Genomic DNA, 8,674 nt, shown 5'->3' on the forward strand with positions numbered 1-8,674 from the left:
TGATATTTGTTTTATGTATTTAAATGCCATTTAACAAAGAAAAATCGACCAAAAAAATGAGTTCACGTGTCACCTCTGACATGCGTGTCATAGGTTCGCCATCACTGCTCTACTTGTTTAACAAACACACTTCTTTAGGAAGTATTTGAGATGAACAAGAGCCTGGAGATCATTAGCAGGACACGGACACTGACAGCCAGCTCGTGGTGCCCACACTGGCTCTTGTCCAGGCCCCACAGTTAAGCTTGTGATTCCTAGACCACAGGAAGTAGACCCCACGCTCAATGGGGGCTGCATTGTCTTACCCTGAGGCTAATCATTCCTAAACATGCTTCCTGCTTTCTCATAAGTGCCCTTTTGCCTTTCATAATTATACTAGTATATTTTAAATGCTTCCTCTGCCTTTGTTCTTTTGATATTGGTTGTCTCAATTAGAAAAAGAGGCTGCCTTCTTAGATTAAGTTATATGTCAGTCTCAGATACCACTTAAGTTATGTAACAGAGATCATTTGAAATGCAATACTAATGCAAATGTTTCCTGTTACACCGCCCTCAGGCTGGTTGTTCCAGGTTAATTTATCCACAAAATACTTAATTCATTCAAGACAAGTACACTAATTTTTATTTTGATGTTTCTTGATTTCAATTAAATGTCTTTTATTTCAGTATATGCTCTGCCCAAAATGGATGTGTTATGCTTAAAGAATATTTAATGGCATAAGAAAAAGCTGGCCGTACATTGTTTATTAAATAATAAAGTGTGTTAGAATCTCTATTACATTATGACCCCAAATATAACAAGAAAATAATTAGTAATTATCTCAGGTTGGTAGGCTTATGAAGGATTTAAATTTTCTTCATGTTTCTCTGGCTTGTGCAGTATTCTTTGATGAAGAGAAATTTCTTTGTATCAAGGGGGGAAACTATTTTAAAAGTCTTTGACATTTTGCAAAGCTGAAGCTCTCTTTTTCCTCAAATACCCAGAGAGTGAGGGACCCTTAATTCACAGAGACACCAGGAGATTTTTCCGGGAATGCAGGACATCACTTCCACACTAGGTTCATGGCAGGTGGGAGGTCATCAGGGTTAGAAGGCTGAAAAGCTGGATTGGGAAAGATGAGAGCGTTCTGTAGCTAGATGTCATCAATGAACAGGAAGACCCATACAGATGTTCAACCTTTTGGCCATGAATGGAAACTCACACAGTTAGGTCAATCTTGGTCAGCCCTCCAGGAAGAGTCACCGGTCTTCTCATAGACAATCAACCACCTTCCTCATATGGGTACACACAGTTACCTCCTTAGTTATCTTCTCACGTAGCTTTAAAACATCCAGGGTTGTCCAAGGAAGGATCACACCAGACGAGGGCATAATAGAATGTCTGGTACAATCGGATGACTCGAGACTGAAGTCAGCCAGGCTGCCATAGCCCATCTGCAGCCCAATCTGCTTTTAGAGAAAGATTTCTGAGTATGTACTCTATAAATCAGACATTTCACATATGGCATTCTGTTTAATGTCTATAGAATAGATGGTGTCTCCATTATACAGATGAGGAAACTGAGACCCAGGGAGGTAATATCTCTAGAGCTAGAAAGAGGCAGAGTTATAATTCACGCCTGGTCCCAGATTCCATCCAAAGTGCATGTTTTCCCACTAACTGCATAACATTGTTCCCCATCTACAAAAACATGAGGTGGCTGCACAAGCCAATGTCTCTGAGCCTCCAGTTCTGTTCATGCAACAAGAAAACTGAGGGAAGTGGATTTTGAGGTCCTCTTCCACCCTCACATTTCATTCTTAAACAATTTTGCTCATATACTAGAGTGACGGCTTAATATAATTTTTAATGAAATGCTACATTCTATCTGGCATATGAAATGCTGCATTCTTTCTTTCATTAACGTCCCACAGTCCCTTGAGCAAAGCACAGCAAAGAAATGTTATGGGTTCAGATGATAGAAGGATCCAGAAAGGCCATAATTAGAACTGCTTTTCCACAGGCTTGTGCCTTCCCCCACTGAACAGGAAAAAAAAAATGCTAGTGAAATTGAAGCATTGCCTGTAGTGTTTGAAAGGGAGTTTCTGAAGTAGTACATTTACTTATGCATTTATATCACTGTATCTATTCACCTCCTAATTTTTACCTGATATGTACAGCTTGGGATACACAAATTAGCTTTTCATCTTGTTGAAATTCTAATCCCTTCAAAGCCTTTGAAATAAGACTTCAAAATGGCAAATGGAATCATGTCCACCTTCACTTTGATACTAAACTACCATTGAAATAAAAACATCCATCTCACAAGCACGTAGTAACAAGTATTTTCAGTCCGTGGTAAAGGGTCTGTGTTTGTGAGATGGCTAGAAACCACGCAAGTTAACAAACACAGCACTTCAGAAAATGCACCAAGTAAGCTCTTGTCTGGACTTTTGTTGTTTATGTTATGCATTCCTTGGATTAAACATTTTCCACTTATAATCAGTATGAATACCTGGAAAGAAGAATATCTTTGAGTGCAAAATAGTTAAAATTACATGTGTTTTTTTAGTCTATTGATAGAAATAATAACTTCAGTCTATAATTTTATATGGTCATACAAATTTTTTAATTAATTCTTGAGAATTGTTGAGAAATAGATGCTGTTAGGGGGTTTTGGATAAAGACTGTGAGAAAGAGTATTTAGATTTCATTTATGTTCAAACTATGCAGAAAGTACCTGGTTGGCTCAAGTTTCTGATTGCAACTGATGTTCAGTAGTTTTGGTGGGGGGACCCAGATGGCCTCGGTGGCTGACCTCGGAAGAGAATGGGGAGAGGCAGTCTGAAGTTTATTTGGAATCTAGCTCTGGATTCAAGAAAGGCTGTGCTGGTCAGAGGATGACTGGGGTGCCGGGGCCACCATGTGCTTCTTTCTTGCTGAGCTTTGCTGATAACATGGCTTTTTCTCTCTCTTTCTTAAAACATCATTCATCCAATGGGTCTTGCCAAATGCACCTTCTCCAGAAACAACTCTCACTTTCATTTTCTAATTGTGGCTGTTCTTCTTCCTTGTGTTTGTAAGAAACTTGAGTTAGTAAATGCTTATCTCCACCTGCCACAGGTCAGAGTGTTGTCTCTGTGTTGGTCTGCACAGGGGACATGTGCAAGCTGGACAAACTCAACTGACAGGATGAGGTTATCAGCCAGAAAGCCCTCATTATGTGGTTAAGGCAGCCTTCATGACTGTGAGGAATTCCGAGAAGCGGGTTGATGAGAAGGCCACACAGCAGAACAGGGTATGGAAGAGACAGAAGAGAGGAGTGTGCTCCCTGATAACGTAAAGGGCATGGTGACCCACATGCTCACCCTCCACCAAACTACAACTTTATCTCTTCTTTCTCCAAATTTGGTCATGAGTCTTCCCTGATTGGATGATTAATCTTTGATGGACACTATGTAACTCTTTGAGTAATGTTGTCATTACTATATCTGAAATAACACTATGTAATATCAAAGATACTCTTTTTATTTTTGGAGAGGAAAAGAATAAATATAATTTTTTAAAAAAATCTTTTAATTGCCTCAAAATGGATCAGAGTGCAAGGCCCATCACCCATAGAACAATGTTGTCATTGGCTTGGAAAGTGGATGGAAAGAATTTTGGTAAAAGGTCTGAAGTCTTGCAATGCTAATGAAGTAGGCCTGCTTGCAAAATTCTACTCTTACAGGTGCTGATTAATCTCCAGGAAGCCACAAAAGGAAAAATTCTGAGTTTAAAAAGTTAATCATTTTAGAGTATCCAAAAGATGTCGCCCTTTTACTCATTTCTTACTAAGGATCAGCAAAAGCACAGATGGGCAATTTGTTTTTCTGACTGGTTGTTCCATAATTTTTACTTTTAGTGAAAGAGCCTTTCAGAATCAAGGCTTATACAGTAAAAATAAAGTTAACCTATGGACATTTCCTTAGGATGGGTCCACTGCTGATATTCCTACCAATTACTATTTCCTCATTGATTTAGTTAATGAGTGAGGATGTTATTTAGAATCTAAAATATCACAGAAGCATTTTCATAAGAAATGATCCATTTTCCATGGAGTGTGCCATATTTTTAATTTCATTATAACATTGGAGACATAATCTATCATAATAAAAGCATAATATGCTAATTACTAGACCGGATGTCCTTCTGGAAGTCCTTCCAGGATGAAGCCAGGGCTGCAGCCGCCGTGGCTGTGAGTGAGGGATCCAGGCAGCCGTGGCTGCGAAGGCCTACTCTTGCAAGAATTTTGTGCATCGGGCCTCTAGTTTTTAATATTACATATGCCTGGAATTCTGTTAAAAATATAGCATCCAGAATAATTTGGATTAAACTGCCTTTTGGTGTCTTAACCTCAGGAATTATGGTGCACTTTTGATAACAATGAGGAAGAAGTGTGGGTTTTGGAGAAAATTGCCCAAAGAACCTGGTTTTAAAAAAATATTCTTTAAATGGTTAGGCATTTACTTGTTTCCATTGCATCAACTAATAAGAAAATCAAACTGCCATAGGAGACACAGTTCACAGTTGACTCATTTGAGATTTTTTTTTTTAAAGAAAGAAAGAAAACATGATGATGTGAGCAACACTGGTGCGTCAAAAGGCCAGATGGCAACAGAGTACAGCTCTGTTCTGGAAAATGAGAGGATCAATTTAAAGAGTGTTACGTCAACTGCTGATTTGTTAATTAATTTTACAGAAAGACAGTTATGTTTCCTTACCTTGATCAACAGTGTCATTTCCTCATTCTATGGTGTGCTGACGTAGTGGGTTTTTCAAAAAGCAAACCTTGGCTCATTCAAGCTATTCATATTTTGTCTCTGTTGATTTGAACAACAGATACATGTTTATCAGTGGGTCTCCACCTCCTGTGAGTGTGAACTGCTTTCCTCCCTCCAGGGTATGCTGTTCATAGTAAAACCTGTAATTGGAAAGAGGAAGTGGGAGCGGGCTGCTCTTACTGGCTGAAATTCTATTCTCACCAGAAGTCAAGGGCAACACATGGAAGAGATGGAGAATGATGAGCACCTAGATTATCTACTGGGAACATATTTAACAGCTTAGAAATCTCAATATTCTAGTTGTAAACACTACCTTATGGCAAACTAGATTCACATGATCATAATGAGATCATGGGATTTGGTTGTCAAAATCTATCTTATCAGCAGTTCCTGTCCTCAAGCAAAATTTTAGGATAGTCTTTAATATTACGAAATAAACAGCAAAGATAAATGAGAAGCTTCTCTAGTGAAAACAGGGGTTGGGTAGCAAGCCCAGAAAGGCTCATTCTAGATGGTTCTAGATGGAACTAAAATGCCTCTAGATCAAAGCAGAAACCCTGAAGATCAAGGAAATTGCTAAAGTGCTATTTTGCTGTTTGGTGATCCAGCTCATTGGAAGCAAAAGTACTATGAAAGCCTAATTCCTTTGAAAAACACACGGGGGTGATGTTCTTTCTAGTACACATTGTGTCAACTGAAAATATTCAATTAAGTATGGGATATATAATTTAAGAAGCTGAGAGATTTACATTTTAGTGTGGAAAGCCGTCCATTAAGTGGCCAAATTAATACTTCAGACATTAAAATATTCACCTTTACTTATCTAGACAAGTTATTCTTAAGAATGGAACATGTCATTTACATAACACTGGATAACAGGTTGTTTGGTACATATGTCAGTGACAACCCAAATAATTTGCTCTTGGTTTTTATATCCGTATTCACACCTTTCAGGGTCTGGGGACCCCTGGCAACAATATGAATCATGTCTGTGTCCTCCTCACCATCACCATCACCAGCTCTCCTGGCCATACCTTGGAATCTTCTCACAATCAAGAGACTGTGCCCCATGTCAACGTGTTTCCCCCTTGTTTCTCCCAGGGTAACGCTATTTGTGTGGTCCAAAAATGGCTCTTCCTTTCACAGTAGTGTAAGGGAAGTGCATGGGACATGGTTAGTCATGGAACTGGGTTGTCAGAAGCAGGATAATGCCACATCAGGATAAAGTACCATTGCATCCATGGAGGGGAGCAGTTGTAGAGACCTCTTCGTATGGTTTTGCAACTTCTTGTTACTCTATAATAATGTCACAAAAAAAGTAATTTTTAAAAAGTCCTGAAATCTCTCTCCTAGTTGGGACTTGCCCATTCTCCCCATCTTTCTTCAGGTACCCCAGTGGGCTGGCAGCAGGTGACCAAGCTCTGGGAGAATTACACTCAGGAGCAGCACTAACATCTGGAGAGGCTCAGGGACTCCCACACCTTCTCCCCCAACCTCCTCTGAGTCACCAGATCCAGGCTTTCCATGCACATCAACCAAATGCCAGGATGCCCATAATTTGTAATACGTCTTTTGCTGTGTGTAGTCAATATCCATGTCCAAGTCTGTGTGTGACAGATCTCTTGACCTCTCAAAATGTGTGGGGTTTTTTATTTTTCAAACATAAGTTATAATAGAGGAGAAACTCGTGTTTTTTTCAACTTTAAACACATGGCTTTCTAGGTACTTTTCAGTGTTGCACACAAATCCCCATTATCATAACAGAGGTAATCAGAGGGTGCTCCATGGGCTCACTGTGGGGTTATGGCCAGGAGTCTGGAACTCTTCCTGCATCGTCTGATTGGAGGTGCAGGAAATCTAGGTACTTTTTCCCACGAACATTAAAGTTTTGTGTAAAATGAGTAATATAAGACAACGGGAAAATCCAGTAAGAAATTTTCAAGTATTTTCCCAAATGTGAGTCCTTTGAAAGCCATTTGTTTTCAGTGGCCACACTTATAAGACCTATGCTTATGGCACAAGCTGAATCCATGAAGCGTTTGTCTCTGAGACATGCAAATTGTAAATGTAAAACAATGAAGCAGGATTAAAATGTCTTCAATAGTGAAATGAAGATGTTCCATTTCTGACATGTTGGCATTGTTACTGTTGCTTTGCACTACATCATAATTCTAATGATTGTCTAATGATGAAAAAGGTTCATTTGTAAGAAATATTTTTGGAAAGCAGTATTTTATAATTCTCAAAACCTGACTGCAAATGAAGTGCATTTAAAAATTTCTCAGGGATTTTGCTGGTTTGGCTCAGTGGATAGAGTGTTGGCCTGGGGACTGAAGGGTTCCAGGGTCAATTCTGGTCAAGGGCATAATCAAGGGCACATACCTTGGTTGCAGGCTCAATCTCTGGTCCCAGGGCCTCATGTGAGAGGCAACCAATCGATGTGTCTCTCTCACATTGATGTTCTCTTTTTCTGTCTCTCTCCCTTCCTTCCAGTCTCTCTAAAAATCAATGGAAAAATATCTTCAGGTGAGGATTAACAAAATAAAATAACATTTTCTCAGGGATTTGAGGCAATTATTACAGAATTGAAAATAAAGGGAAATAACTAATCCTGGTCTTTAAAGACCATTTGAAATTTAATTGACCATTAGGCCACCAACTATCTTGGCACATGACCATTTAATAATGAGAAACTCAACCTTACATTAGGAATGAGAGCAGCATAATTCATCAAAAGCTACACACCATTTGCATTACTTTCCGTGGAGATTTCTTGGGGAAAGTGCAGAACACACAGTTTTAATTAATTTATGAGCTTTTTAGTAGTGTTATAGCAATTGGGTTCTGGCAATAATGAAAACGTTTGTTGACAATTATGCTTAAATTCTATTTGACTTGGACCATGATTGTACCTCATCTCCTGCCTCAGAAGCTCAGGCTGCAGTTAATGAAGTCATGGGGGACGGGGGACGGGAGACAGGGGAACGGGGAAGTTTTGAAAAAATTGAGTAATGCTGATAAACATAAACATCTTAGATATTTAAATCAGGATGAAACAATAATACCAAACAAAATCTATTTGTAAAATTGCATTGTTATTCTGACAAATCTCATTTGATCCATATGGACTGGATTATTAAAATATCAATTTAATAATTTTCAGAGTTGAAAAAGCCTATGATATGCTTATAACAATGAAATATGACCCACACCATTTTTTTCAAGTTTTTATCTGAAAACAGACATAACCCTGATCACTGGTGAACCTCAGTGGTAAAGACACTGAATTGATCCTCCCTTCTCATTTGGCAAAAGAGGGATTCTACCTGCTGGATGCTGACTTTTCCTCTCACAAACTCTGTGGCCTTGAATTTAGTATTCATTCTCTCTGGACTGCAGATTCCAACCTGTGATTCTAAAAATATTTCTGTCTCTGTCCCTATCCCTATCCCTATCCCTATCCCTATCCCTATCCCTATCCCTATCATCTCTACCTCTACTTCTATCTAACTCTATCTCTATCTCTGTCTCTATCAATATCATCAGAATGTCTACTAAGTGTATGTGTGATCTAGTAATTACAATAACATCTCAAAATTGTAAAATTATTAGCACAGATGGAGAAATAGAATTTATTCATTCTATAAAATCATTTGATCTGTGGCTACTGAGTACTTATGTGGTAAGCGTAGTGTTAATTACACACTTGACATTATGAGTGCACATTATTAGTATACTTACTTTAAAGATGAAGGAACTGAGGCCTTAAGAGATTAATTAACTTGCTCAAGGTCACAGAGCTAGAAAAATGTGGACATATTGAACCCTTGCAAATTACTGCAGACTCCTAAACTCCCACATTCCCAGACCA

General features: G+C 38.7%; 1 long non-coding RNA gene across 1 annotated transcript; it reads right to left on the reverse strand.

The window, feature by feature from the left end:
- Positions 1–651: 651 nt before the first annotated feature.
- On the reverse strand, positions 652–4,975 carry LOC139006080 (uncharacterized). Its single transcript, XR_011470739.1, has 3 exons — positions 4,744–4,975; positions 2,721–3,050; positions 652–1,446 (listed from the first exon to the last, which is right to left on the reverse strand). It is a non-coding gene; the product is annotated as an uncharacterized lncRNA (long non-coding RNA).
- Positions 4,976–8,674: the final 3,699 nt, after the last annotated feature.

This window comes from Myotis yumanensis, unplaced genomic scaffold (genome assembly GCF_028538775.1).
Source record: "Myotis yumanensis isolate MYYU_CA2020_CCGP unplaced genomic scaffold, mMyoYum1.0.hap1 SCAF_3, whole genome shotgun sequence".
Lineage (NCBI taxonomy): Eukaryota > Metazoa > Chordata > Mammalia > Chiroptera > Vespertilionidae > Myotis > Myotis yumanensis.